We start from the raw sequence: 17,814 nt of genomic DNA on the forward strand, positions 1-17,814 counted from the left end.
TGATATCTGAAACTTCTTTAGGAAGTTGCTGTTAAATGGGTCATCAATGCTTATCTATGGTTCCAAATCCTGTCATGATGCTGCAAATGAGATTTGAGGAATGTAAAGAAGAGGACACAGAAGATACTAGTACCACACATGCTGCCAATGAAAATTACGTGGTTTCATTTTGAATCTTATTCTCTCATTTCCCATTATCCCAGGAATATTCCTAATGATTATACCTTTTTATCCTTTTATAGTTTAAAAATACATTTTAATGTATAAGGGTTTTATGTGAATTTGAATAAAAATGGACTACTTAAAGATAAATGAAGCTGCCTATGCAGATTTAATTCATAAGCACAAAAATGTAATCCATCAGCTATCATCCTAATTCATTAGAAAACACTATAATTGTCTTTGTACTTTATTTATTTTGTGGTAAATGCACACATTCTGTCATTAATCCTAGTTTGAATTTTATCACACGGAGAGATGGCTCAGTGGTTAAGCGAACTGACTGCTCTTGCAGAGGACTCAGGTTCGATTCCCAGCACCTGAATGGAGGCTATGAACCGTCCTTAACTCCAGTTCCAGGGGAATCCGACTCCCTCTTTTGACTTACATGGCATTGCATGACACGGGTGCACTCACATACATGCACGCAATACACTCATACACATAAAGTAAAAATAATAAAATATTTTTAAAAGTCCTAAATAAAAAGGCAAATCACCTTGAAGGTTGTCCATCAAAAAGACCATTTTCCAAGCTTTTTTCCTATATTGAAATTTGTTGCATTTCCATGCTTTTAGGCTTGAAATCTATGATTAAATGCCACATTCTTTCTGTAGCCTAGTAGTGGTGAAAGTTATAAAACTAGAGCTCCTTCAAATTCATCATACTTTGAGAAATTAAACTCATATATCTGTAAAATAAGGTAGTTACAATGTGTATACAGTAATGCAACACATTTTTATTTTAAAAAATTTCAAAATAGTTCTTATATATGGTATAAGGATCAAGAACATTTAACATGTTCTGTTGATTCCTCTGGTAGGAGCTGATCATTCCCACTTATTTTAATTTTACTGTATATCAAAGATTTTAGCATAATTCTTGATCCTAGTATATCAAAATCTAAAAAATTTATTCATTCATTTTGCCTGGTGTTTTTTCTTTGTCCAGCCTTCTCTCTGTGTGTGTTTTTTAAAATTTTCTCTCTGTCCACTTTTGTGTGAGGTATTACCTGATTATTCAAGCCAAAACTAGTTACTTCCTGCCTGCTACAGAGTAAACCAAGTAACCTGGAAACAAATCTCTATATTTTAAATGTTTTCCTTAAAAGATCTTTTGAAGTGTTCTCATACATAATGTTTAGCTCCAGGGAAATATTATAAATCTTACTAAGGGAAGAGACTGGTTCTAGTAGATTTTACATATTACAGAATGCTTTAAGGTTTGGGGTTTTCTTGTTTATTGTTTGTTTTTTAAAGAGAAATATTAGGGGTTGGAGAGATGGCTGAGTGGTTAAGAACACTGGCTGATCTTGCAGAAGACCCTGGTTCAGTTTCCAGCATCCACATGGTGTCTAACAACCATTTGTAACTCCAGTTCATGGAAATAGGACACTTTCTCTCCTGGCTTCTATTGGTATTGCACACGAAGGTTTACTTACACACATGCAGGCAAAATACTCATTTACATAAAATAAAAATAAATACATCAAAAATAATTGAAGGAGGAGTAGTATATTATCTCTGTAGCAGTTCCTGAAAATATTTTCAACAAATGGCTAAAAATTTTATGTCATGTAAAAACTTAGATAAAATGACTTAGCTCATACCACTCTTCTACTCAAAGCTTTCAAATTATTTCCAATGCTCAAAATTTTTCATGAAGTGAAATTTTGAAATAAAATAAATATACATGTAAAGCATTTAACAGATACATCTTACTGTAAGTTCAACTATTTTTAGCAGTAAATTTTACGAAATGAAAGTGAATCACTTGGGCTGGAGGGATGGTTCAATGGTTGAGTGCTTCCTGCTTGCTATGAGGACCGGAGTTAATATCCCAGCACCATAATCCAGAGGCTCAACTCCAAGAGATCTAACACCATCTTCTGGCTTCCATCATTACGTGCCAACACACACACACACACACACATAACTGTACATACTCTCCCACACATACAGTCACACATATGCATAAATAAAAATGAAATAATTTTTTCATAAAGTGAATTAGTTTCTATGTTTGTGGTAGTTACAGAAAAATTATAGTTTGCCCAGAATAGTTTTTTTTTGTTGCTGTTATTTATTTATTTATTTATTTATTTTTTGTCTTTTTTGAAACAGGGTCTCCTTGTAGCCACAGCTGCCCTGGAACTCACTATGTAGACCAGGCTGGCCTCGAACTCACAAAGATCCGCCTGCTTCTGCTTCCCAAGTGGTGGGATTAAAGGTGTGCACCACCATGCCTGGCTAGTTTGCCCACTATAGTTCTATGTATATATTCCAAACCTGAAATAAGTTAAAAGTGATAATTTAAGGAAACATCTGATGTTTAGGGATCACAAAACACCTATCTTTGCTTTACAATATTTTGTACTGGAATAGGATTTATATTACTAAAATTTATAAAAATAGAATTTAAAATTTGGCCACAAGATTCTATTCAAGCAATACTACCATGAATGTCCATTCATAGGCAACCAAAATTTATTATAAAATCTATATAGCTAAATAATTCATCTCTCAATTTGAATAAGAAACTGCAACTGTCCATTTTCCATTCAGTTTCAAGAGTGGTGTTTTTATTTTTTATTTAAAAAAAATTTAAATTATTATGTTTTAAGTGTGTGAATATATGGCCAGAATGTATGTAAGTGCACCCATGTCATGCAATGCATGTGGAAGTCAAATGAGAGTGTCAGATTACTGGAACTGAAGTAATAGACACTTGTTAGCCACCTTGTGGGTGCTGGGAACTGAACCCGGGTCCTCTGCAGGAGCAGCCAGTGATCTTAACCTCTGAGCCATATCTCCAGCCCCTGAGTGTAGGGCTTTTAAAATAGGATCATTTGCAATAGTACTCAGCCCTCTCAAAAAAAAAAAAAAAAAAAAAAAAAAAAAAAAAAAAAAAAAAAAAAAAAAAAGATGCATCTGAAAGGCATTTTAGTAAAGGATATATATGCCACATAAGAGTGGTAAATGTAGCATGATCTGACCAACATACTGAATCTAAGCAAAGCACAACTCGTAGACAGTGGGCAGGGTGGTGTTTGTGAGGGATGAAGACTGGATGAAATGAGCAGGCCTTGTTCACAGGGTGCAGATGTTCAGTTATAGAAGAATGGGTCCTATGCATGAGTACTGCTGTGTGTGTCTTTTTCTTAATGTTGATCATCCTCACACAATGTTAATATAGCATACAAATATATTAAGTTAATATTAAATCAATATATTGTTAAACCTTGAATATATTCAATCTTTAAAAATTATTTAGATATTAACAAACATAAATGAAATGAGTCAGTCATTCCAGTCCTTTGCTCGCAACCCTCCAGTTACTTACAAAGCACCCTAGGGCCTGACTGTTCCCTCAGGGTCTACCTGGAGCCCATTGATCAGGTTCCCTCTCTTCTCTCAGATCTTATCCATAAATGTGTCTCTTGCTTAGGGGAACTTCAATCTGATAGCCCCTTGATACATATTTTTTCACAGTAATGAGAGTGACTTTTTTAACATAAATCATCCTAGGACTGATGAACTGGCTCAATGGGTGAAGGCTCTTGCTGTTAAACTTTATGACCTGAGTTTACTTTCTAGGACTCACATTGTAGAAAGAGAGAACTGACTCCTGCAAGTTGTTTTCTGAACTCCATATGTGCACCTTGGCACTTTTGTACCAGTACACACACACTCACAGACACACACAGACACACACAGACACACACACACACACACACACTCTCACACACAAATAAACAAATGTAATTTAAAAAAAATTAATGACACTTCATATTAAGCTTCAGTTTTAAAAATTAATTCAGGAATATTCTGAATTTTTTTGTTAACAATAAAATAATTTTTCATTTTGTTATCTAAACTCTCATCTGATAAAAGATGATTTCTAATATATAAATTACTATCATTTTGCTGTTTATCTGTTAGCCAAAACCAGTTTTTGCTTTGTTTCAACCATATGTTCTTTTCGCTCTGTAACAATCTCATTTTTATTCTGTTGGAACTGGCAGATGACTATAAGGATTTGAATTCCACAGTCAATTCAACATTAATTTTATATCCATGACCAATGTCAAATCTGAACTCTATTGAATAGATGTATTGAGTCATCTCATGTTAATCTCTGTTTACCAACTCAGATCTGTACTAATGAATATCATTTGATTGGAAACTCCATTTGATTAGTGTTGTCCAACAATGCTTGCTTTTGTAAGAAACCATCCTTTGGATTTTTCCCACCCAGTTAAGTCAGACTGCTGTAGCTCAACAAGATTCAAAAAGTCTTCATTCCCTGTAATTTAAAAAATCCTTGACTCATTGTGTCAGGAATGTAAGTAGGTTCTCAGCCGTCATAATGGTAAACTGTAGCTCTTCAAATAATTCTATTTATTTATACATTTTCACACTGTGTTGATTTTTCCAGTCATTAAAATACCTCAGGGCACAATTCATAGCTTAAAACTTTAAAACACTTTATTTTAAAGCACTTTAAAAACTAAAGTGGGTTACATTCTGAAAGAGAATAAACAGACATACATGATTTTCAAGTCACATTGTAAATATTTTTGACACAAAATATTTGACGTAAATATTTTTATTGTGCAGATGTCTACAAAAAAAAAAATCGTGGGATATTACTTTTTGTCTACTGTAATACCAAAGAAATTAGATGTTAAATTAAAAAGTAAAGTCCTTAGTCTGTGTTGCATAAAGTCGAATGATGGTAATCAACCATGATGCATGACTAAGGCACACATCTGTCTATGAGGTTTATGAAGGAATATAATCAGAGACTAGCTCTCCATTTTATAAAAAAAATTATAGTTCATTGTAAGAAAAGGATCATACTTTACATGAAACTATGGCAGTATCTTTTATTTCTTTTATTTCTTCAAAGATTTACTTTTTCCTCCAAATTTATTTTTTACTCATTATATTCTGCAATACCCCCTCATGAACATCCACTCAGGAAATGACATCATTTCTCCTCTGATGTTTTCTTTTTAATAAGGTAATAGTACTTGTGGTCTGCTTTAGCTGAATGAATGTCTGTCCTCTGGTATGTTTAATTATGGAGTAATTAGCACAAAAAGAACACATAGATCAATAGTGTTGCTAAAGTGAACATAAGATACCTTTAGTAGGTATACTCCAATGAAATGAATATATATATATTGGTCTTTTTGAAACAGTGTCTCTCTGTAGCCCCAGCTGTCCTGGCACTCACTATGTAGACCAGGCTGGCTGTGAACTCAGAGATCCCCCTGCCTCTGCCTCCCTAGTGCAGGGATTAAAGGCGTGCACCACCATGCCCATAAAAATGAATATTTTGAAAGAGCTACTGAGTACATTTGAATATTAATGTCTTTGTTTGATGTAAATATTATAGCATAGAAAAACTAGAGCCAAAATAGTGTGAATCATTTGGTAGTGATCTTAATGGATCATTAGAGAGATAACCTTAGCTTGTTGCCAATATTACTAAGCTTTTATATTCATTTAATGATATTAATATTTGATGCATTTATTTAAATATTTCTTCATCATCATTATAGTTTTGAAATAATGTAAGATTTTTCTCACACTTTAAGTGATAAGAGAATCCAGGTTCTTAATTATTTTCAAATGACTCTCTTCTCAAATACAAGCTTCCTTAAAAATCCCATAAAAGGTTTTAATGTGACCAATCAGATTTCCACTTTTTATAAAATCATCAAAAAAAATTTTATCTTTTTTAAAGACAGGTCTTTCCCTTGAATAATTTAAAAATGGGTGAAGTTGATGGTGATAATAATGAGGATCGCATTGAAGTAATGGTGATATGTTATTGACAAATACTTCAGCAGTCTTTTGATATTACAAGTGTAGATTCATTTAATTCTAACAACCTTACCATATAAGCAGTACTACTGTACTATTTTACAGGTGATTAGATTGATGTCACACAGCTGATGAGTTCAGAGCATGTCCCTGGAAGTGAAATGAGTTTCTTGTCAGCAACAGAAAAATGATTTTGTTGATTTTGCCTATTTCATCATTCTATGTTTTTTAACTGGATAATTTAATTTGCTGACATTACAACATGATCATTCATTCCCACTGCAGTATTCTGTGACTTGTTTTCTGGTTTTGTTGTAGTTCCTTTCTCTCTGCCTTATAGTTTTCCCTTGTGCTCAATGACTTACTCTAGTAATCTGTTTGGCTCCCTTAGCAATTATTCTAGCATTCATTCTCAACGTTTCTTCTGTGGTTATCATAAGGGTTACAAAATGTGTGTTATCATAACAAGCTACCTGAAATGATAGCCAGTTAACATGACTGTAAAGATAATAAATCCAAACACACTAACACATTATTCTAAAATATGGAAATAAGAGGGAATTGCTCACCACTCCTGTACATGCTGTACTATTTTTGTGGTCCCATTTCTCTATGTCATTTAACATATTGTAGTGATAATTTTTAATTGGCTTGAGTTTTAATTTTTATGCGTGTGGAAGAAACTGTCTCACCTATTACGTTTATAACAGAGCATTGTCTGTGCATCTGCATAGACATATCAGTCAGTGGTTTCAAATAAGGTATTTTGGCTCCCCCAGTCAACAAAAGAGAGGCTTAGGAGGATGAACTACTACTTTAAGTACTTTCCACATTCATGATGAATAACACACCACCTGTTGTTTGTGAATAAAACTAGACTTGGCTCACTCTTTAGTGCCGAAACATGACAGCACACAAACAGCAGACATAATACAAACCTGCCATATAGTGCTAAAATAGAAATGGTTGTAAGTTCAAACCCCACCTGGAATGTATTAAAAGGCAGACACAGAAAATGCTGATCATAAACACTGGGATAAATGCCTACTACTTCACTGTCCAGACATTATAAAACAAGCATCATGGGTTTATAGAAAACCTCCGGTCAAGATATTTTGGCACAAATTGGCCAGGAAGTAACCAGTGTGAGTAAATTTCAGATTAAAAATATGAAACAGTTATTTTAAAGAAATTTAATGAGCTTCAAGAAAGCAGAAAACAAAGGTTCAATACTCTGAGAAGCAAGATAGGCACAATTTTTAAAAATCAGATGGAACTTGGGGTGAATAATACACTAAAGAAATTAAAAGTGCCATGAAACATGTCAATAGCAGAGCAGATCAAATAGAAGAGTAGTACCATGAGAAAGTGGATATTTAAAAATGCACAATTGAAAGAGAAGAACAAAAAAGAAGAACAAGGAATAAAGAAACCACTGGAAACTGGAACAGCATTATAGATGGGTTAATAGAGTTAAAAGGGATCTGACAACACCAATGAGCTACAAAGCTCGTCCAAAGACGTCATAACAGAAAACTTCCCAATGTTAGAAGAGGCTACAAACATCCAAGGAAAGTCAAAGGTCACCAGTCACATATAACTCAACTACCTCTACTCCAAAACATCTCATAATCAGGCTCTCAAAGATAAAGAGAGAATCTGAAGACAGAAGGGAAAACAAAACAAAACAAAGAAACCCAAAACACACATTAGGAATCCCAATTCTCCTTGCAGGAGACTTTGAAAAAGAAACCTGGAAATAGGAGGAGTGGCTGGCAGGGGAGCTTCATGAAATTCAAAAAAACAACAACAGCAGCAACAAAAAAATCCTCTGCCAATAATACTGCATTCCACAGAGTTTCCATCAAGAAATGGAGACATAAGGACTTCTTCAGCTAAGAAAAACCTGAGCGAATATATCCCCACCAGAGCAGCATTGCAAGAAATGCTAAAGGGTGTTCTTCAAGCTTAGAAAAGGTGATGAGCAAGAGGAAAAGACTGGAAAATATAAAACTCAATGACAAGAGTAACAATGCAGATAAATGCCAAATGCTGTAATATTGTAAATATGTAGCACAGTTTGGTCTTCAGTATGAAGACTAAAACCAAACCAAATTAGAAATAAAACCAAAACTAATTAAAAATAACTGTGTGAATGCCAAGAATGAACACTATTGACAGAGGTGAAGTAGAACAGAACAATTCCTATGGCAGGGAGTAGTGAGTGAGTACAGTTTTATACTATTTTGTCTGGTTCACTTCTGCTTGTTTCTTAGCCTTATAATCATGTTAAGATGCTGTTTTTGAAACAGCATGTTATGATCAAAAGATATACTTTTTTTGGTCTTTTTGAATCAGGGTGTCCCTGTAGCTTCAGCTGGCCTGGCATTCCTTATGTAGACCAGCCTGACCTCGATCTCACAGAGATCTGCTTGCCTCATGGTAACTACAGAACAAAATATTTAAAGACCAGGGGAAATCTAAACACTAAGTTATACATACATCCAGAGCTTCTGATGATTTCCTTTGTAAGCTGTTTCAAAGTTGCTATTAACAAGTAATTAGTGATAATCAATTTGATATTAACACTCAGAAATTAATAAATTCATAGGGCTAAGTAAGAAAAAAATGCATATTATCATCTTAAAATAAATATATTTTTCATATGATATGATCCATGAAATCGCATCATTCATACAGTTTCTTTTATGGTATAAAACTGTAATCAATATTTCTTAACTGACTAATGTAACATATATATATATATATATATGCTTTTTTTCTTAAATCATTTTCATCTTATATCTTATTTAGAAGCCTGAAATTTTCAATACAATTTGTATTTGCAGGCCTTCCTGGAGTGGATGCATTTTAACAGAGTTCATCCTCAGAAATGCTGTCCATCAGAGAACAGTTACTTTGGCTAAATAATTTATTGGCAACTCAGCAACCATAATAACTGATGAAATATGTTGCGACAAGGAAAGGTGAAGTGAGGTGAATGTGAAATGCACTACGAATTTTAGACCAGGCAGAATACAGGCCAAGAAAATACTGTTATCTATTAAACCATTTGTATTTATTTTTCATATTTTAAGCTAAAAATAAATAGGGATATTTAGATAAAGAGCAAGTTCACTGTACACAAAGTAAAAGGATAAAACTATCCTATGATACTATAAAAAGATAAATATGTAAAAACGGAGAAAGAAAATACTACCTCATCCATTTCACTGTCTAAGATGGGGGTGAGGGGCAGTAATGAATGAATTGTAAGAGAGTTGTCACCAGTGATAGACAACTATATGAATAACTATCTTGGTGGCTCTGATTTAATTATCTATACACAGTATTTCTGCCTATAAATACAGAAAACAAAATTAAGAAAATAGAAGCAGAAAAGTAAAAGATCTTTCATGGGTTTATCATAACACTCACTACAGTGACCCAGTTTTGTTTTTTTCTCTTTTTTTTTCTCTTCCAAGGAAACAATCGATATGTATAAAAGTTCCTTAAGGCTACACATAGCTAATGCTTCTTTGGGACAAACGTAGCCTGAGGGATTCAGAGTTCTTAGGGTCCCTACACTGCATCTCACATTAATATGAAGAAATGTCCTATTAAGATGGAGGGTACCAGCTAGCAGTAGAATTTCCTAATGTATGAAAAAAACATTTTTGCTAGTATCACGAGCTCTGCACTGGGCGCGCTGTTTATTTGGAGCCTGCTACTTGTGAAAGCTTCACCTTTTCCATTTTTAGAAAATGTGAGGCAGCAAAAAGGTTTTTGACACAACGCAGATCCTGCAGTTTAGTCATCTCCGATGTGGGCACCTACCTCCACAGCTTGTTCTTTATTGTGCCATTAGCAAGCAGCTTGGGGAACTTTTCTGATTCTGGATTAAGTTTTTAAAATTAAGTAAAGCAATATGGTTCTGGAAAATTAAAAAATAAGCTTTATAAAACCATTAATTAATAGGAAAGAAGATTTACAGGCACGCCTAAATGGTAATTCTCTCTCTCTCTCTCTCTCTCTCTCTCTCTCTCTCTCTCTCTCAATAAATATTAATATATAGACTAGAGACTTAGACCATTTTTCTTATCTTGTTAATAACTTGGTAGGGGATATTTTACTTGTATGGTCCAAAAATAACTGAATGTTTGGTTTGGTAGTTAGTTACTGACGTTTTATTTTGTAGAACATCATTCTGTCTGCTATGAACTAAGTCCTCTTCTCATCGTTTTACATAATTATCTGAAATTGTTAACTAATTTGTTTGCTGAATAGTTTCTCAGGTCAACCTTTAATTTCCTTATAATGTTAAAAGTAATCATTAATTTGAATAATTTCATTTCAACAAAAATATTCTCAAAAATACATAATGAAGAACAATGAACATTTAATTTTATAAATGGAAAAAAATGAAGTAAAGGAAGAGAAAAAAAATCACAAAACTGAAAACATGAATTGTAATACAAATATCCATAAAAATAAATTGTAGATAGGGAGTTATCCCTTTATTTTCATCAAATGCATGCAATTAAGTGAAATAGTCAGATGGCTATGTTACTTTGTAATTAAAGTGATATAACATCTTAATATAGGATGCACATACTTTAATATAATTAAACTAAATTATTGTAAAAAGTTCATGATGGAACTCTTAACCTTAATCCCATTCAAATACATGCTAATTTAGTTATATACAGCAAAAAAAAAATTTCAAGAATTTGTAGTTGGGTTGCATTTATCCTTTTAATATTCTGCTATTGTTGCTGTTATTAATAGAAAATTGAAATTGAAATTTAATCACTAAAAATTGTTATATACTTTTGAGAAGGAACTAAACAATTCTCTGGTCTTTAAAATATATCTAGGTTAATTCTTTAATATTTTTACAATGATTTTATACCTTAATAATTTTAGTTCCAATTTTAAACCAAGTTTAAATTCTATAGTTATTGAGTATATTATGCAAAAAATACCCCACAGAGAGTCTATTTGTTTTCAGAGCTTCTTTGTCTTTGTTCTATAGGGTTTGTGCCTACTTTGGGGGTGTTACTTATGAAATCAAGTTTGTCTGAAGTTAAAGATAGTGGAAAACACTTCCTGTCTTTTGCATCTCACCAGTTCAGTTGCCTGACCAGTCAATCATTAATATTTGCAGATATTTAAGTTTCAACTTGATATGCTGTCTTAGAACATTTTGGAATTTATTTGGTCAGTTTTCTACTTGGAAATGATTGGTTTACTGATCCAAGTCATTAGATGGTGTAGATAGAAATTACACATAGGGAACATTCAATACTTCAGATAATATTCTCTACAGTTAGCTTAATAGTTTTTATTCATAATTTTATCATAATTTTATCCATGTATTGGATTTTCTATGAGATTAAAGGAAATCAAATTGCTTTTGCCATTAAAAAATTCCTTCTTCCCTTAAATATCCAGGGGAAAACAGATTTGTTTTTTTTTTTTTTTTACTTTGTAGTACTGGTGATTAAACTTAGGACCTCATGTATACTAAGCAATCACTCTAGTGATGAGCTACATTTCTGTCCTAATCATTTAGGAAAGTAACTGTCAGTCCAAGCCTTTGCTTGCAAGTTCCCTGGAACTCTTGCTATACTGAGACAGTTAAATGTGTCCTGTTTGCATCATTCATTGATTGGCTGAGCAAAAGTGACTATCATCTCTGACATGCTCTCTTCTCTACAAGTTTTGCTTCTGTGTGCTTTATATTGTATTTGTTCAATGAGGTTAAACTAAGCTGCAATGTGGACACAAATGAACTCAACATCTGTATTCTGTAAAACTACAAAGTTTATATATTGCATATGTTATATATCTATCACTGGACAGTTTAGGCTATGTGCCATCATTCTAAAATAAAGAAACAGCCTCAGTCTGACACATGTAAAACTCATGGTGGAAGGAAAAGCACAAGTGTCACACTATGAGCAAACCATGGAAACTTTGCTCTGATTCTCCATAGGTTGCTGAAATTCATGGGACAATTACCCAAGAAAGCCAAAGGACCCAGTATAAGGTCAGTGGTGCAGGAAGTCTAACATTCCTACAGTGATGTCCTCCTATAGTCTGTATGTCTCTAATGCTTCTAGGAAGTTATATCACAGATAATTTCACTCTGTTTTAATTAACATTTTATTTTAGTTGCACAATTATAGATTCATTGAGTGGATTCTGATGAGGTATAACAGACATCAAATAGTTAGATGAGTTTTTAGTATTTTCTTTTTAGGGGATTGATAGAAATGCATCTAGGACTTCATGAATTAGTAAATGCTCTACAACTCAGCTATTACCCTATCACTACAAAATTTACATTTAATTTTTTTATTGATACACAAAACACAAAACCATTAGCATTATGCATATAAACTGAGTAACTTACTTATACTATGGATACATTTATAATGTTTAAGTTAGGTTAAGCATAGCTATCAATTTAAAAATTATTCATATTTTTATTGTAAAAACTTTCAAAATCCTTTCTTGTAGGTTTCTGAAATGGACAGCACGTTATTGCTTTCTGTAGTCACCCTGCTGTGCAATAACACCTTTGAACATCTTCAACCCAAATGCAACATAGAACCCATTGGTCAACCTTTTCCATCCCTCTGTTCTATTCTCCCAGGCTCTGGTGATTACTTTCCATTTCTTGGAGAGTCACATTTTTGTGATTCAATATATGAGTGAGAATATGTTGTAATTAAAAAGATATATCTACATTTGTTCAATGAAACAATCCACTAAAGGTGGTAATAAACATTCTAGATATCAAAAACTGACTCACAGTTCTATTGCCTTGAGTGTAAAAATGTATATATGGCCATTCAATTTAAAAGGAAAGAAAATGCCAGTTTATAATAACTAATTTAAAATTTGAAAGTCATTAGGTCAAATGTGCAAGACCAAAGAAAAACCAGTAAATAGCTTTTTATCAGTTTATAACTATGAATTAGTAGCTATGTTTTTACAGAATTGCAAAAGTATAACTGCCTGACCTTAGGGATGCATAATTTTCACTCTTATGATTTTTTTTTGTTTTATCCTCAATGTTTATCTCATTTCTGTTCATATAGATGTTAATAGAATTTCAGAGAAAAATAATATTTATAAATCTAACAAGTTGATATTCTAAATCATTGATCAATACTGGTACATAATGAATTTTAGAACTGAATGCTTAGTGAAAAGAAAACCAATATTTTATACACAATGTTTCAAACAGAAAAATAATAAATTATGCTTAAAAACTCCTTTGGAATAGGAAATGTTGTAAACATGAGGAAGCATCAAAGGTTTTCAATTATGCTTATAATTGTAATCGACTACTAATAGAAATAAACATTCAAAACTTTATGCATTCAAAATGTATAAACAGTTATATATTTCTAATGCTAGATCAAATATTTTCAGAAGGAAATAGGGATTCCAGAAATTTTAGGAATGCTAAACACTTAGGAGATACAAGTTGAATGCTTGTTTAATTAATATAACAGTCTGTACTAAACAGCTAACAATTCTACAAGGAGTATGCATGAGTTGTGCATGTGATTGTATTAATGTCTATGCTGTATATAGGACAGGTTATGTTTTATAAAGTTTATTTTCATGGAAATAATGTGTATCTCTCAAAAGTTACATATGAATGGACATTTAGAAGATAGTGTTAATGGATGAATTTAAAGGCTTAAGCTATACTTTTGTAATAGTTTATTCATTTTGTGTTTATTTTCTGAAGGAAAAATTGTCTCCATATAATTATTTTTAAAAACATTTAGCAATTATCTGTTACCAATAGGGTTTCCTTCATTATCTATTAACGACCTCAGTTGCTCACCAAATTGACCAGGCTCAATTGAGATCTGATTAAATACACAAGAAAGAAAATTCAAGGCACTATTTATTATAAGGGTCTTATATTAATTTTCTCTAAAGTCAGTGTACTATCAATGGAAAATAAAGTAATATACTTTTTTTTCAGGACTCTTCTAAACTAAACAACAATCAAATTTGGATAAAATTAATTAGAAAAGAGATCAATAGATATATTTAAAACAAATTATACTTCTTATCCTCTGATTGAAACAGCATAAGGCTGGATGACAGAGACCTATTTTAGGTATTCTGAAATTTGAGGTGTCATTGATTTGTTTTGGTTGCCCAGAGCTAAAAGTTTCAAGGGTATTAAATCTACCATTGATGAAAATATCATATGTGCAATTTAATTTTTCACTTACCATTTCCAGAGGTTCACTGCTTGATGGTACAGTCCTGTAACACCAGTTACTCTAAAGGCAGTGGCAAGTTGAAGGCCAGAATGTGTAATATTTCCTTTGGAATAGAAAAAGTCACAGGGCCAGTAAAAAAGGTACAAGGTCAGTAGACCCTGTATTCAAATTCAAAGTTTTTAAAAAAGAGCAGGCATATAAGTCAATTGCAGAGTGCTTGTCTAGCATATGGAAGGCTGCACAGTCAATGGCCAAAACTACAAAACTACTGATATATTGCATCAGTGTAATCAGTATTTTAAATAAATTTTAAATGAATTATTTTAAATGATTTAATTGAACATATTACAAAAATTGAAATGTTTAAATGTACTTAAAAATACATTGACTATCTTAAATACTCATATACCGAGGTTATTTGAAATATAATTCATAGGGGCTGGAGAGATGGTTCAGCAGTTAAGAACACTGGTTGTTCTTGCAGAAGACCCAGGTTTGAATCCCAGCACCCACATGGCAGCTAACAACTGTCCTTAACTCCAGTCCCAGGGGATCTCACAGCCTCTTCTGACCTCCGTGGGCACTTCACAGCACGGGTACCCTTACCTACATGCAGGCAATACATGCATACACATAAAATAAAAATAAAAAAGGAAATATAATTCATTTACTAATTCTGATCATTTGGAGTCCTGCTTGCTAAATTGAATTAAACTTCAAATATTTATTTATAACTTATTCAAAGCTAAGGCCAAATTTTTTTCTCATGAGGAAGAGATATAAGAATAAAGAAAGGGAAGGGGAAGAGAAATAGAGAATGAGGTGCTTACTTTTAAATTCAAAGCACCTTTTTTTTTTTTTTTTAGCAATAACGACAGTTTTCAATGCCTCTAATGAACACAGAGTAATCTTTAAGTAAAATGGCCAGTATCCATTTCAGTTCTAGTAATGCCTAGTAAATCATTGCTTAGTGAAAACAGTACAGCAAAAAAGGATAATGTGTTATTTGTTTTAAGAACATCCCTGCAGGAATAACCACACATCATATTTGTCAAAGTCACAGTTCCTTTAAGGTTTCCAGGACAGTGCCAGGATCAAAGAGAAGAAATAGATAAGATAAAGAATTCTAATCTATTTGCAATAGGAATTTCATTTCAGTTTCACTTGCTGCTATCATTTTACAGCAAGTTAAAAAATATGTTTCTTAGGAATCTTTACCTGACACTAATGGAACCCCTTTTGACAGATTTTTCTTTTGTAGAAAAATTATATGGTGTGGATTGCAGAAAAGAACTGTCAGCTTTGAGCAGTTATTTTGTGTCTGCAGGTGCCTCGTTAACTCATATAATCTTCCTGAGATAGGTGGAAACCTCATTTGTGCCAGCAGATTCCCTACCTTATCAGAGACTACGGATAGTCTTACTCTGTTGAATAAGTACATTTTAATCAGAGTTCTAAGATGTGATTTGAGAAATATTGTTTATTAGATGAATTTTTCAAACAACATGCTAGTTGCATTGCAATTAGTTTGGTGCATAATATCTGAAATAGTCTGGCCTCCATTATGGAAGTAAGGTGTTATAATTCTATCTTTCACAGTGTGTGTGTGTGTGTGTGTGTGTGTGTGTGTGTGTGTGTGTTCTACAGTATTTTGCTTAGCTAGTACACAGTTATAGACTAGGAAATTGTATTTATGACATAGATCTTGGTAATGTTTATAGTGTATTTTCTTATTGTTTGACATTTGTTTTGTAGTTATAACCATACTATATCTTGCAGCTCTAGCTCCAACTATCACTCTGCTCCCTAGTTACTTATTTATTGCTCATTATTTATTGCAGTTTCTACTATTCCGTGCATGGTCTTACCTCAGAGAATTTGTTTCTAGCTTCTTTTGTTTACAAAACATATTTTAGCAAAATAGCCACATAGTTGCTTTCTTCATATCTCATATAAAATGTCACTAACTCAGGGAGGATTTCCCTCAGCACCTCATTCAAAGGAATCCTCAGTCACTTGCGATCCTCTTATTCCAAATCACTATGTAAATCAGAAGGAAGTCCACAGTGCTGTATAATCTCCTACAGGGCAACAACAGGAACTGTTATAAAGACTGCTCTTTTGCCAACCTACAATGATTTGTCTTAGGAAGCAACTTTTGCCAGCTAAAGAGTACAGTGGATACTTCAAGTTCCTGAATATTCCTAGCTGAAATCATAATCATTTATGTGTTCCTATGAACCCTCAGCCTTACCATGATTTTCTTTTCTGGGAAAGTCAGGACCTACCTTAATCATATCTACTTTCTTGCTTTTATGTCAGTGACTAAAAAGAACCCAGAATTTCCAATTCATCCATGATCACCAAGACTAATATCTTAATCTTCCTCTTCTGTCTCCTGATTCTCTCACATGTTATATAGACCTCACCCACAAAGACTATCTTCAGGCACTTTTGTATATCCCGCTTATCTCTTTGCACCTGAAGCCTCATCACTCCTCATAAGTGGTGGCTATTTCCTCCTCGCACCACTTAAATCATTAAGATTGGAGATGAGATAGTGCTTTCTTAACTCTCAGTGTCACATCCTGAGGAGTTCTGAGGAGTCTCTTTCCTGTTCTCATGACATTAGGACATGGACTATCTACACTGCTTTCCCCTCCTCACTTCATGCATTATTTTTCAAAGCTGGGCACTAGGCAAATACACCATCTTCAGCCTGATTCTTCCACCAAATTTTGTCACTTTCTTCTCTTGAGATTTAAGCTTTATTTTCCGACTTCCCAGATTCCATTCTTGCTATGTGTTTTGTAACTTTTATATCTGCACAGGTGAAGGTTGTTGATGTGGCTCAGTGATAGCATTTGTCTGTCATGTATGAGAGTCTTCCCTGTCATGTATGAGAGTCTTCTCTGTCATATATGAGAGTCTGGACAGCACCAGAAAAATAATAGATTAATCTTCATAAAAACTAGTTTCTACCCTAAGAATCTTGTTCTCTACATATTTGCTACCTTGAAATAATTTCACCATCTTATCATGCATATTACAGTGCATGTCTCTGAAATGTTTGGTATGATAATGACATTTGAGATTTCAGTGTTTGCCCTCATGGTGAGGGTAAAATATTATTTTTTGCTTAAGTCAATTCTTGTTTTTTTTTCTGATTTTATGATCTAGTGAGGGAATCAATAAATAGCTTTTGACTCAATAGTTATAAAATAGCATATATTTCTCAAAAATAGCACTCTCAAAATTGTACAATTAAAAAGACAAGATTGGAAATGACTACAAATTACCTACTATTCCAGAACTTATAATACACTAATGATTTTTGGGGGGCTTTAGTAAGAGTAATATGCTTAATAAAGCAAGGTATGATGGCACATGCCTTTAAGCAGGAGGAGCTCTGTGATCCAGGCCAACCTGGTTTATATATAAGTTTCCATGCCAGCTGCTATAGGGAGTCCCTCTCTCTCTCTCTCTCTCTCTCTCTCTCT

General features: G+C 33.2%; 1 protein-coding gene across 9 annotated transcripts in view; it reads left to right on the forward strand.

Moving 5' to 3' along the window:
• The window catches only part of Sema3a (semaphorin 3A), a 540,175-nt gene that overhangs the window by 166,877 nt on the left and 355,484 nt on the right, over nucleotides 1–17,814 (forward strand). Inside the window, exon 3 of one of the 9 annotated variants that reach the window (XM_029567259.1) lies at nucleotides 12,052–12,105. The exons of the other annotated variants lie outside the window; for them this stretch is intronic. The gene's annotated coding sequence lies outside the window, so the exon portion shown is untranslated. The remainder of the gene's footprint in view (nucleotides 1–12,051; nucleotides 12,106–17,814) is intronic. 9 annotated transcript variants of the gene reach the window in all.

Source organism: Nannospalax galili, unplaced genomic scaffold (genome assembly GCF_000622305.1).
Source record: "Nannospalax galili isolate Female #2095 unplaced genomic scaffold, S.galili_v1.0 scaffold639, whole genome shotgun sequence".
NCBI classification, from domain to species: Eukaryota; Metazoa; Chordata; class Mammalia; order Rodentia; family Spalacidae; genus Nannospalax; species Nannospalax galili.